General features: G+C 37.9%; 1 pseudogene; it reads left to right on the top strand.

Annotated features, from left to right (window-relative positions):
- The first annotated feature begins 2,935 nt into the window (after positions 1–2,935).
- Positions 2,936–14,671, top strand: part of LOC116895208 — a 33,699-nt pseudogene continuing 21,963 nt past the window's right edge.

Below are 14,671 nucleotides of genomic sequence, written 5' to 3'. Positions count from 1 at the left end.
TTAGTGTCCTATGGAAGTTTTGATTTTTTGACCTCCACACAAATACCATTACACACACACACACACACACACACACACACACACACACACACACACACACACGCGGAGCGAGAGAGAGAAAGAGAGAGAGAAGGAAACACATTCACATGAAATAAATAAGACCTGAAAGAATAATTCCTTCACCGTGTTACATTTTAAAGGAAGAGAAAAATTAAACAGTGAAAAACTGAAGATGTCAAAAAAAAGCAGATAATGATTGACATCTATATAATAATTACATATACAGGTATATGTATATACTACATATTATATATATTATATGTGCATATATGTATGTGTGTATATGATGTTTATATACATAAATACATATTTGTACATAAATGTGTACATACATGTCTACAAAACAGTATACATATACATGTATATACTATAATGATGGACATGTATGCTATATAATAATTACAATGATTATAAAGCCCTCTCTGTTATCATTAAAATATGAATTGATATCTACACAAAGGTAGTAAACATGGGTTTTGTGCTCTTTGACATTTTGAAGAAGACTTTGTGCAGAGCTTGCATAGTGCTGGCATTTAGTTATAGGGGAGGCTTGCTTGCTTATGATTGAGACAGATCCCATGTGGCTAGAGTATGAGTGAGGAGAGAGTGATCATGAAGGTCTGGAACCCTTGGATGTTAAAGGGAGAGAGAGACATTCACCTGAACAGTGTGATGAACTGTTAGTACAGCCACTATTCTTTTTAATTTTGGTTTTATTGTATATTTTTTCCTAAGCTTGACTTTTGAGGCACTATCCTTTTACAGCATGAGTGCCTCTGTTTTTATGTATAAAACAATACCCACCAATACATTTGTCTTTTTCTATACAGTGTACATTTTAAATAACTTCATATTTATTAAAACTGTTTTATTGTAGGCTTGTATTTTTCAAAACATACCTCATGAAGTATACTTAAATGCTTTAACTTCCCTTCTAGCCTACCACCCACCAATGGTAGTGGAAAGGAAACATAAGCAGGGCAAAGTAGGATGGGGATCTGTTTAAAAGTAGTTCTTTGGGGTGAATCCAGTATGTATTGTTAGGATATTAGCGGTTCAGTCAACACAAACCAGCAGTGGTTGCTCAATCCACTCACAGACACCATTCCTGAATCAGCAATAGTAGTTCAATCCAGAGGAAACCTCAAGGCTTTGCCAGTTCTCCCAGGTCTGTGGGAGTAGCAAGACACTGCCAGAAAACCACCATTTCTCTCTGTCAAGTCCAGACAAAGGATGATCAACAAAGACTGACAAGGTGAACCAATACCACACAGTATTGTCAGTGATGACCAGCAAAGCATAACACAGACCAGCCAAGAGCACCAAGGCAAACCAATTCCACACAGCATAGTCCACAGTCTGCTGGGTTATATGTATACCCTTTTCAAATATCACGTGTTCTCTCGGGCATCTGCTCTAGCAATATATCAAATGCCCTTTTGCCAGGCTGCTTCCAGAGAAAGCACCACATCAACAAAACATCCTCCCACATATCTACTTCAGGAAAAACATCCTCTCATAAGACAATTTCAAGAAATCTATCACATGACAAAACTGAGCCTGCTATGAAAGCAGAAATTTCCATTTCGTTTTTATCTACTTTGTTTTCCTGAGGTCAATTATGTTTGGATAAATTTTGTTTTGTTTTGTTTTTACATCAGTGGAGATTGAAAGATGACTTAATTGTCTTTTTTGTTTCTGCTTTGTTTTCCCCTGGTGATAAGGGAACGTGTGATGCGTATTTTCTAACACTTAAGGAAAGGATTTTTCTGTTTATTGAGATTTTAAATAAAGCATAGCAGTAAGTTTCTTTCTATTTATTTTGTTGCTCTTGCGGTTGTTATTTGATTAGCGCTTGCTAGATGCATCTACTATGTTTAGTTGAATGATAACTCGGAGAGAGAAAAGCATGTTTTGTGCCTTTGCTATTTTTACTTGTTGTAATCCTTCGAGAGATGTCCTAATTACTGCATACCCACTTTCTTTAGAAATGATTACAAAATATTTTGCTCAGGTTATTTTCAACCCTGGCTTCCAGTTGATTTTTTTTTCTGTTTATTCTCTTTTGTTGTTGCTAAACAGAAGTCTACTTAGGATTTATGAGAAATAACAACAGATACTATTATTAATGCCTGTACAAAGTTATGACAAGTGTGCTTTTGTTTGTTAGCTGAGAAGAATTAGACCTCATAAACTAGCCATGTGCTCAGGATGATCCTCATCCCATATTCACCTTACAACACAAGGAATTTTGCTTTTATTTTTACTAGGAAGGAATTGGTACAGGTCTGACAGATGAACTAACTTGGAACCCAGAGTCTGCTCATGTATGTATCACTGACTGTGGTGTTTGGTACCTTGTGGTTACTGTGATGTTTAATGCTTTTTCAGGAATAATAAGTAGCCAGTTATACACTGATGTTTCACTGACATATGACATTTTGTTTTTCCTCCTAACAAGTTCCTGTGGAGGTCTTATTTCAGATGCAGGAATATAGATATTGGGGCTTCTGTGGTCTGTTTATTGACAAAGAACCATTGTGATGGCAGGAACCCAACCAAACCCTTACTGAAGTTGTAGCCCTCTGGCGACCTTGGTGAGTCCAACAGATCAGAGCTGATTATTTGTGCTCTTGCATGTCCTAGAGTGGAGGACAGAGTGGAAAGTTGGTCTACATGATCACGTTGGGTGAATGCAGGAAGACTTTCAGTGACCACAGTGTCAGAGGGGATACTACAACCATTATTCTCTTGTATTTCAGATCTGGTTTTGCACTTGGCTCTGGAAACGCTGTCACTGTCACCATCTGGGCAACAATCTCTTCCATGGGACAAGGTTGCTTCAAGACTGCTGCTCTGGAGGCTGCTGTCAATCATGGCCCTTGCCCTCATCCTAGGAAGGATCTGCAAGCAAGGCTTGTGTTGCTTGAGGAAAGGTAAGGTGCCATGACATAAAGATATTCATCAATCGGTCTGGCCCTTCGTCAAACCTAGAGGTCTAGCAAAACAGGGAGACTAAAGAGGATGCACTAAGGATGCAAAATAGTACCACATGGGGACAAAACAAACTTCTTTTTTTATCCTGTCCTTTTCTCTATCCTGTTTCATATGAAAAAAATTACCAAAATAAAATTATTATATTCATTTTCTTTGTTCTTTACTCTTTCTCTGTAAATCCACTGAAAGAGGAAGTTTCTGGGTTCTTTTCTATATATGGCTGAGAGAAATATAAAAATTCACCACTAATTAAATTTGCTTTTCTCTTGAAATAAAACTCACAAAATTAAGACCAAAAGTATTCTATAATCATGTCTAAAAGAAAGATGCAGAGAATAATTAGGACATTACCTAAGGGATTATAAAAAAATTAAAATAACAAAGTCTCAAAACAGAGGAAATGAAATGTTTTTTTCTCTCCATGTTATCAACCAATGAATCATGGTGGATGCATGATTATCTTCTGATCTATATAGCACTGCTCTCTGACCTGACAGTCTCTGCTATAGTTCTACCTTTTGCAACTGCACTGAATCAATCAGCAAGAGTTACTGGATAGTGGCACTCATGAGGCTCCAAGTTCTTAGCAAGGAACTTAAATGCATCCCATGTATTTTACTCACATAGTTGAGTTATATGGTCATTAAAGAAAGAAATGTCTACAAAAGGCAACATTTATGTGGCTTTATGGGAACTTAGTCAAAGCAGTTTGTTGTATGTAAAAGAAGCACTGATGGTACATGTTATCAAATAAGCACCTTCATGTGGATTTTTGAACAGATTGAACCTATAATGAAATTCCATTTCTTTGTTATTTGATTAGTAGATAGAACATATACCTGTGTCCACCCCCCACCAGAATCATAAGGGGACAAATGGAAGTGAAATTATATTTCTAGAATCCTTCAACATCTTTGAGAAAAAGATATTAACTACTATACTCTTGAGAAGGTAAAGTGAAGGCCCTGAAACCTTGACTTGCATTAAGGAAACTTTAGTCCATTAGGATTGGCAGTCGTGGTTGGTGCTAAGTCATGTTGTGTAGGTATTTTACCTTATTGCACAGACTTTATGCATATAGGTACAAATTCTTTACTTGCTTCACACACCAAGACATTTAGAACCACATGGCTCCTGAGATGTGTTTAGTGTTTATATCATCAGAGAGATAACTAACTCAAAAGTCTACTTATATGTTTATGAGTTGTTGATGTATGCAATGTGGTTTCAAGAAGGATGACATTGGGGAATATGAGAGATTGATGTTAATGTAATCTTTGACAAGAAATCATGAAGAAAATCACTGCATCGTACACAAGTTCCATATGTCCAGCTTGATACTGAAAACAGCCATAAAATAGGCACCTTCTTTGGTGTACACTTCAAAGTACCCCAGCCTCACCATTACCACCGCCAATATACAAACACACACACACACACACACACACACACACACACACACACACAAGCGTGCACGCACGCACGCACGCGCACACACACACACACATGCACACATACAGAACAACAGCACTGATATTGGCCTGTTAGTAACAGTGTGCCACCTAGTGTTTGTAGATATTGTCAATCACAGACAAATGTATGTTGTCAGTCTTAGTTAATGAGAAATTTACAAATGGACATGAGTTAGTTCTTCATCCTGTCATACCATGTCAGAAGCATGTTTTTAAAGATTATATTAATATTTAAATATAACTATTTCTACTGTAATATAATAAAGAACATTTGTAAATACCAAGACAAATAGCAAGACTTCACAATTAGAATGTAATGGCAATCGTATGAGCATTGTCTAGTTTTTAGTAGAAAAAAGCACTTGTTTAAGATTTCTGGTTCAGAAATCTTTAGATTTGTGAAGTATTTATGTACAACTGTTCCTTTCTCCAGGAAGAACTGTGCCTAAGTTCCTGCAGATGTGAGTAAAGGTACCATGTGAGATGCAAAGGGCGAGATGCCTGCAGCAGGATGGTACATAATGGAGTTTAAAAACTGGGTCATATCAGCCTCACCACCTCCCCCTTTATTTGAAAGAATCTCGGTGCACAGCATTAATGCCTGGTGATAAAGAGATGTTCAAATGAAATGACTCAAAAACTGGGTTCAGTTAAAATACTGATATTCTAACCCACAGAAGTTTGCCAGTTCTTTAATATTCAAAGCTGGTGAAGACATAGATTCCCTTTTGTTCCAGTTCTATGTGAAATTATATTGATTCAGACATGTTCTCATTCTTCATTCACTTAATCATTTATTCATTCACCAAATGGTGCCCATGAGCCCAGCACAGGCCAAGACCTTTCTCTAGACATGATAGATGACACCACTGTGTGCACATCCTTCATTTTTGCCACAATTCACATGTGTGTATTGTTTAGCCCAATCTGACTTATCCCATTCTATGGACTGTAAGCATGGAAAAAGAATCTCCCCCCATATATGTGAGTCACATCCAAAGAGTAGGCACAGAGTGCAGTGAATGGATCTTGGAGGTCTTGATCACCTTCACTTGTCATTCAGACTGAGCCATACACCATTAAATTACTCTCTGCTATTCTCATTCAGGGTGCCCTTGGTGCTTACATCTTTGATAAAATGAGCTTATTTGTGCATTAGTTAGAGGTGCACAAGATAAATAAAATACTCTCTGACCTACATACCATTATCCTCTCATGAATTAGCCAGAAACATCGGCCACTGTTGCTGTTGATGATTTATGTAACTGTACAACAAAATAACTGTTGAGAAGATGGGGCACACAGAAAAGGTGGCATTGGATGACTCAGTACACCTTCAGTTTGATAGCCTATTTAATCTTGATCTTGAACAGAGTAGGACAGTTTCATGAAGACAGAAGGGAAAGAATGCAAGAAACAGTTATGCACATCAAAGAGACCCTTCTTAAAAAAAGAACAAGCAAGATGTGCAGAGTGATGCAACAGCCTTCAAGAAAAGGTGAAATGAGGGAGTATCAGAAGAGGAAGCCACTCCTATGATTGACAGGGTTGGTGTAGCTTGTAAAACAATTCATGATCCTATGTTTCTCCACTGACTGAGCTTCTAGAACTACATAGCTTAAGTATGTATACTGTAGAACTTTCTAGCAAGGATATACTATATGTGTGTGGTGGTTTGAATATGCTTGACCCAGTGAGCATCTATGTTAGGAGGTATGTCCTTGTTGGAGGAAGTGTGCCTCTATGGGTATGGGCTTTAAGGTCCTTTTCCTAGCTGCGTGGAAGCCAGTCTTCCCCTGTTTGCCTTTGGAACAAGATACTGAACTCTCAGTTCCACCTGTGATGTGATATGGCTGACATATTTCTGCCTTGGTGATAATGGATTGAACCTCTGAACCTGCAAACGAGCCCCAGGTAAATGCCCTCATAAGAGTTGCCTTGGTAATGGTGTATGCTCACAGCAGTAAAACCCTAATTAAGACAATGTAGAATAAAGAATGGTGTGATTGTCTTTTGTTATGGCTTTCTTCTGCTCTGGAACATGCTTCATTTATGATAAAATATAAGTGGTCACATCTATTTGAAGGGATAACCTCAAGAACAAAGAGGCATCATCATTCTGTAATAATAGACACAAGTAATCTTCCACTTAAGTCCAAATAGCAGGAATTACAGGCAAAACCTGAAGAACACTTACACTAATACATTTTTACTTTAGGTTATAGCATTCAGTGTAGTTGAAAGGCTGGGAAATTAATGTTGTGTTGCCTTGCACTGTTTCAGTGTCCCGAGCAATGTGTCTTCTGGATACATCTGCATCTTCCTGGCTCAGGTTGTAGGGTAGAAGGAGAGCCAAACCATAGAGACAAACTGCCTTAGACAACAGCAAAACATTCATTACTATGTAGTTTCTGCAACACAAACTAAATATTCTTGTGTGAGACTGAAGGGGTTAATGCCTAATCCTCCTTTACATGACCTGGTGAGTGACAAAAAGGATACTTTATTCATCTTTTCAGTTCTTGTATTCCTCTTCTATGTTACCCAAGTGAATCCAGAATGCTGGATTATGTGGGCTAGTTAGATTTTTCTACACCTGAATTTGTGGCCAGAGGAGTTTATTAACATAGAATTAATGATTGTCCATCAGCAAGTTATTGTAGTAAGTTAGGAAATAAGTTCAATGAGAATAGTATAAGATTCCTTCAAATCAATAGGTTCTTACAGTTAGAAATTTAATTGACTATCTGGCCAACATTTTTAGAAGTGTCACGTTATCAACGATAATACCAGGGTCTGCAAAGTTGTACATGGCGGCTAGACTGCAGTCACAGACAAAATAATTGGCAAAGAATACAGGCCAGCCATCAATGTATTCTTCATGTAGCCTGCTTTTTTGGGCTATAATTTTAGTTTCTGAAAGGATGGGTATATAGGTCATACAGTTTGAAGGTATTTCTTACCTCCTGAGATGGACTTTGGGAAATTCAAAGATACATTATAAGGAGGATATACTTTTGGAAGAACTCACCCTAAAAGCACTCTAATAATGTGTTCCTACTTTGAGGAAATTCAAAGTTATGGGCTCAAATCTAATCTCAACAAAGAAAACACAAATAGGTCAACATCTACACTTCTTCCTCTTCATTTCTAGAGACAATGAAGAAACAAAGATAATGTCCAAAGAGTTGTGTGTTTTGAAGAACAGCACCTATGAATAAAAGCTTGGCTAAACAGGAGTAAAAGTCAACCCCCTCCCTTGAGTGGGCTCCTGACTGAGAATGATTCTGTTTCATTATAAGAAGTAGCATAAACATTTTTGGCTCAACAAGAACACAGTTATATCCATATGTTTTCAACTTTGCAATTTCCAATTCTATACTAAAACAGATTGAACCAACATTTACAGTAATAAAATGGGTAAGCTGTTTTGTGAGACATAAGAGGAATACAATATTTACAAAACGATGTCAGAAGAACGGCACTGCCAAGGTTAACAAATGTTATGCTTTCATGGACTCAAGATACCAGTTTCATAATAACTGTAGCCTAGCACCTTACATGAGAGATAAACAACACCTACTTTCTTGGCTTATATTCAAGGTGCTCCTAGAGAGCTTGAGGCATTTGAAAGTTCAATCATAATGAAACTTTCCAAAACTCAGCTATGAACTCAAAAGTCTCTGCATGGAGATGTTAGGAGAAATTGCCATATTCCACCTCACAGTGTGGGCATGCTCATGAATAAAGCAGCTCGATTCATAATTGGATTGACTTAAATTAAGTCTTTAAGATGCCAAAAATCAGGACTGTGATGCTAACAAAATAAACAAAAGTATAAAGAAAATGAAATTATTATCTGAAAGAATTCAGAAAGGATGTTAACGATTTTAACATATATACTTGTTAGCACTTAAAGCAAGAAGCTCTAGAAGTTTAAAGGAGAACTAGGAATCTTCTAAAATTCTGTCAACTCCTGATAAAATAAAGACAGCATGTAAGAATATTCAATATATAACCAGCAATGTTTATGTACCTTTGGTTTCCAGATACAGTGACAAGTGATAATTGTGATGGTAGTGATCTTGGTGGTGGTAATGACAGGGATTATGATAATGATGTTAGTTCTGGTGGTGATGGTGGTGATGTCGGTAATGGCAATGATGATTGTGATGATGATAGTGGCGAGGGTGGTGGTAGTGATGATGGTGGTGGTGGTGGTGGTGATGATGATCTCTTAAGGGGTTTCAGTCTCTTCAAAGCCTCAACTTAATCAGCCACCATGCATATACCTGTATTTAGAATAAAGCCAAGAATTGTGTGGAGAAAGAAAATAATTTCATACACCTATCTACTTTGATTGAATGAAGATGATTGTTATATTATTTTTTTATATTCCATAGCAAATTAGAACAGATGGAGGAGGTTAAGAACATACAAATTTCTATAAGTAGACTGCGAATGAAAGCCAAGGAATGGGTCTACAGCAAGTCCCATCTTCAAGTTTACCATGTTTGATATCAGACAAGGACCAGAGCAAGAACTCAGTTATGTATATTAAAAAATAGAACCCTTTCCAACTGCCGTTGGATCATTTGTTAATTTATATTAACTGGTTCATCTATAGTTGTCTTTAAGAAGGGGCGTGCTTGCTATTTGAAAGGTGTTGTGGAATCGGGCATGCTAGCATTGTGATACAAAGTCCTTTGAAAGATGCTTTGGCATCCAAGAACTTCATTCTTAAAAGCTAGAATACATTAAAAAACATAAAAACATGGAAAAAGCAATGAAGACATAGAAAAAGATCTAATAGATTTTGAGTTACGATCCTCACCCCTCTCCTACACTGTGGGTTGTGTATGTATATGTGCAAGTGTTAAGTTATAGACTTGTAATTATTAATGTTTGTAATTTAGAATATAGGCTTCTTTGAGGCCAGGACTTCCTACCTCAGACCCTCTATGTATATTTAGTAACCAGAACAGAGGAAGCACTGCAAGAAATCCTATCCATATCCAATCAGAAAACCAAAGTTCTTTCACAGTATTGACTCAATTTAAAACCAAAAAAAGTGTAAAGTGGCAAAAAAGGAAACAATACTAAAATATTTTGTATTGTTTTTGTTGTTTTGAGACAAGGTATCTTTATATACCTTTTTGTGGCTTTGAAATCACTTAGTTGACTAAGCTGACTAAACTCTAAAAGACTCCCTTCTGCCTTGGGAGTGCATAGATTGTAAGCATGTATCATGCCTAATGGGCAAGAGTCAACTCTAAAGACAACAAAAAAAAATGAAGTGCTATGGTCAACACATAGTAGGGCTATGGAAGTATGAAATGCCATGACTGACACAGAGCAGGACTGTGGTGGACACCGGTCAGTACTTGCTTCATGAGTAGATAGAGGTAAATAATTATGCTATTGGCTGCATGTACCTTCAGTCATCTTTAACAACATATGGTGACTTGCGTATCTCTAGTTAGAAGTACTATCAAGCTGTAGCAATTTTCTTTGAGTATATGTGGTTCAGAAATTCCAAGAGAAGATTAGAAAAAAAAAAGCAAAAATCCTTTGAAATCAGTTTTTCAGAACAAAAAAAAAAAAATTCACTTTGTTACAGTTACTTCCTTTGTTGAAGAACAACTTCTTAAACACTCAGACATTTTTTTTTAAGTTTGAGGTCATTTGGAAAGAAATCAATCTCCTTAAGGCTTGTCCCCTGCTTTATCCATTTGACATTATGTCCTCCCTCCCTCCAAGTGGCACTTGAGTCGAGGAAGCAGATGATAAAAGAGAGCATGTTCGGCGATAGCCAGGTCCTGACTAGGCTTCCTCCATGTGGTTTGCTTGGATATCCCTCTCCTGTGGGATGCTTTCAGCCTTTGGTGCTGTGATGAGACCAGTATTCCCAATGCAGCCCCTGCAGGACATGTGACCTCTCTGTCATCTGAGTTCTCTCGGAACTCAGCAAAGTTGCTTTCAAGTCATTTTACCTTGATGCATGGAGCCAGGACTTCCTCTCCAAAACATTTTTATGTACCTACCTGTACTTGATACTTAGCAGAGTTTAGTCCGTGTAGGCACTACTGGCAGCAGGGCAGATAGCCCTTAATACACACAGTATTCTGCATTTGATGGTAATTTAGGTGCAGGATTCTGTTTACTGGTTAAGAGTTATGTCTCAGGCAACTGCTCTCCTCATAATATAACCGTTTTCACCCTCTCCCCACCCCCCATGAACAGAATCTGGGTAGTTGTTTAAGCTTACTCTATATTCAGTTTATTGTGCTTGCCAGCATTCAGCTCAAAGGAGTTTTTTTTATAGTAATGAGGATAATACAAAACTTATCACATTAACAGTGGCTTTTCTGAGTGACGTGATATGCTTATTAGATATGCAATCATATTTGCCTGTAAGCATGACAAGTCAGTGCATATGTGCATGTCTATATCATTTGGTACTGACTACCAATGGGGGGTTTTGATGCCCAATGCTCTAGAGCATTTATTCCAACAGAGCTAACAGTAAGGCATGGGAGAAACCCCTCTGTATGGCAGAGAGACAGATAGATTCCAGGGATTTGTGGAAATGTTAATCCATCTGAAAGAATGGATCTCAAGTTCTATTAAGAGACCATTATGACAAAATAACCAAGTGGAAAGCCACAAAAGAAGACATGTGACCTCTATCTCTGGTTTCCACACATGTGCATGTGTATACCAAGCACACTCCCACACAAATGCACATATTAAATATATATATATGTATATATATACACGTATATGCATGGTACACACACACACACACAATTTTTTAAAAGTTCAGAAAGAAAAAGTAGGAAAAGTTAATATTACAAAAATTACAAGGATGTGTCTGAAAAATATATCACGCTAATCATGGACCTGACCCTGTGATCAATTTGGTTCTTTCTCCTTTTCCCACAGTGATTCTGTGGACCAAAGCAGGTTTAACACTGTGCCCTGGTTATCTGGTTGCCTGGACCTTTATTTTCTTCAAGGAAAAAAATTCTCTTGGTAGTTTGGTAAAATAGATGCATTGTATTTCATACAGACTCAGTATTAAAGCAAATGTGCTACATTGTTCTTTTATAATTATCTTCTAAACCCATAAGCATAGACATCAGTTTTCGCTGGACGTGAAATAACATCAACAAATGGGGACTTACCAACAATGACGTGACTGACACATAACTGATGGGCTTTGGCCCAGGACAGGAAGTCTTTTTGGAATCGTGTGATATTAATCAGCTTAATTAAATGAGATAATTAAATAAATAAAAATGACATTTAGGCATGAACATTGTCAACTCGATGACTTAGGAAGGAAATCGACTGCTTGTTGCCACCAAAGACAGAATTCTCTTTCTAGGTTTAAACAACATGCATCCAGTATCACTGGGTCACTAGGCATTTTCCCATTGAGCTGAAAATTATATTTTATAAGATAGTCCTATTTTGAGGTAAAGATGAAGAAAAACAATGAACTTGCCTTAGCCCTGTGCAGACAAAAGTGTCAACAGTGAAACGATGAGGTTGGTCTCTCTGTCTCTCAGCCAACCCTAATGCAGGAACCCAGGACAAGGTCAGCTGCACCTTCAATACGGACTTTCTCCTTTGCTGTCATGAAATGCCTCTGAGGAGAAACAACCACTTAAAGTAAAGATTCCTTCATTGTTGGGCTTGTAAGGCATATAAAGATGGTCCTGTGCCCTGTGCTGCATGTGGGACCTAATTTATGATTGACACTCTGCTGGAGAGCTCCTGCCAGCATCTTTACCTCTTCGTCTCAGTTGAGTTATTGGTGAGAGAACATCGCAATTGCAGTGGGTATGCCATTCCCATTTAGGCTGCCCAGACACAGGGCACACACTTATAATGATTAAACGGACAGTAGCTGGCAACTGTGGGCTGAACTTTCACTACTGAATCACAGAGAGGAGATGACAAAGCTTTTAATGGCAGTGTCTCTCTCTTTCCTAGATATTTAGGTCATGAGTGAGTACAGTTTTGGCAGCTGCAGCCTTATCCCCATTTAGACATAGAAAACGTGTCTAATTTGCCTCCCTGATAGCTCAGTGGTGATTGGCAGCACTCCATCATACACCAAGCACCTTCCTGTGAGGCACACACAGCAAGTTCATGGTTCTTCCTCAAACACTGAGACATCTGCAGAGAATAAAATATTTTTAATTATTCTTTCACAGGAGGAAACAGGTCAGGAAGATTTTACCCAAGAGATGAGGAGGGTAGGACAAAGAAAGGCCATCGTCCTCCTCTATTACCAGTCTGATTTTGGTGCTGCTAAGTGCCTTCAGTCACGGACAAGACATATCTTGGCTGTAGATGGAGGAAATAGAATTTAGGAGCACATGTCCATGGCAATTCAATTTGATTGGACTCCAGTAAAGTTAATGCAATATGACTTGAAATCAGAGCAATTCAATTCCACAAAACAGATTCTCAGGTTTCTGGTGGTATCTTGGTCTCCCCAACTCTTGAGGGCTGCACAGGGAAGTTTTACACACTTAACTTTTTGTAAATCTATTGAGACCTTGAACTATTTTTTTTTAGCTAACTGAACTACCAAATGGTTTCTCTGTTAATTAAGCTCCAAAGACCTTTCCAAGTAGCTTTATTCTCTATATCATGGTACAGATGTTGAAAGAAAGCTGATGACTTTTAAATGAACAATATTCTTGTAATTATGCTTGTAATACATGATTCTATTCAACCTGCCTCAATATCCACCTATTATGTAAAATTGTTCTAGAAGGTTTTTGCAAAAGGTTGATATCGAATTAAATGAATAGCCTTATTTATTTAACACAAGAGAAATATTGCTAGTGAAAAATCTGTAAACATTTCCTACAAGGGGCTTAGTAATCCGGTCAACAAGGCTTTGTCTTTGTTGTCTCTGGCCAGAAGGACCATTATATACATTGCCTGACATGCTGCTGACAAGTTTAACTCCATTTTACATGAAGGAAGATTTTCTCAGGCTGTCTTGTTTCCTGGGTCTTTCCCAGTGAATGTTCTCGACATTTTGTGTGTGCACATAGGAAAGCACCAAGTGACCAAAGGAGCACTCAGGAGTGACATGACATGAACTGAATTAAGTCACACAACTACAATAGCTGGGGTGGGTGAGAAAACTTCTTTGAAGGCCCCTGTTGTAGAGCCTTGGGAAAGTAGACTTCTCAATTGTATTGGAAATTTATGAACATTTGAGTCACTTGCTGAGAAGTTCTCCCACTTAATCTTTTGTTTAGTATGTAGATAAGATCCCTGCAGGGTGTTGTGACTAGAATGATCCACACAAGGGAAGGACATGCATGCCAGGAACTGAAGTCAGGTCCTCTTAGAGTAGCAAGAACTCTTAACTAGTGAGCCTTCTGAGTGCCTGGTCTTTTTTTTTTTTTTTTTTTTTTTCTTTCTTTTTTTAGTGGATATTTTCTTTACTTACATTTCAAATGTTATCCCCTTTCCCGATTTCTGATCTCCCCTCTGGAGTTCCCCTATCCATTCCCTCCTCCCCTTGCCTCTATGAGAGTGGCCTGGCCTTAAACTTATTACAAACGTGAAGCAATTGCTTTCTTTTGAAAGCGAATGAAAGACGCTGGAAGCAATGGAGCGCTGCAATTTCAGTAAAGTTGGGTTTTTTTTTTTTTTCTTTTTTTCCTGAGAGCTGGATTTTTTTTTCTTTGTAAAGGGATCACTTTATATCATGTCATGACAAGGACTGCTGTAAACACTTCAGCAACATACATGACTACTTGAAATAAAAATCTTAGAATGTAAAGACACAAGGGAACAAATGCAGTCCATACTCAGATAGTGTGTGTGGTATGCTTCATGAAGCCCTGACAGTAGTTGTAGGGTTTCTACTTGGGGTCAAGAGCAGAAGAACACACCACAAGACAAAAATATACTGTGTAAGCAGTAGATAATGGCAGTGATTAAAACCAAATTGCCATTTGTTTACTTGAAAAAGTAAAATAAGCAAATTTTATCTGAGCTTTCTGTGTGTCAGTCCTGGAGCTCTGGGGTGCTCACCTCCATCCCACATTCCAGTTGTCATTTCTGTTTAAATCAACACCTGTACTATGGAATTATCCTAATTT

Source organism: Rattus rattus, chromosome 3 (genome assembly GCF_011064425.1).
Source record: "Rattus rattus isolate New Zealand chromosome 3, Rrattus_CSIRO_v1, whole genome shotgun sequence".
NCBI lineage: Eukaryota > Metazoa > Chordata > Mammalia > Rodentia > Muridae > Rattus > Rattus rattus.
The sequence above is the reverse complement of the archived record's forward strand: the minus strand, read 5'-3'. Positions and strand labels throughout refer to the sequence as shown.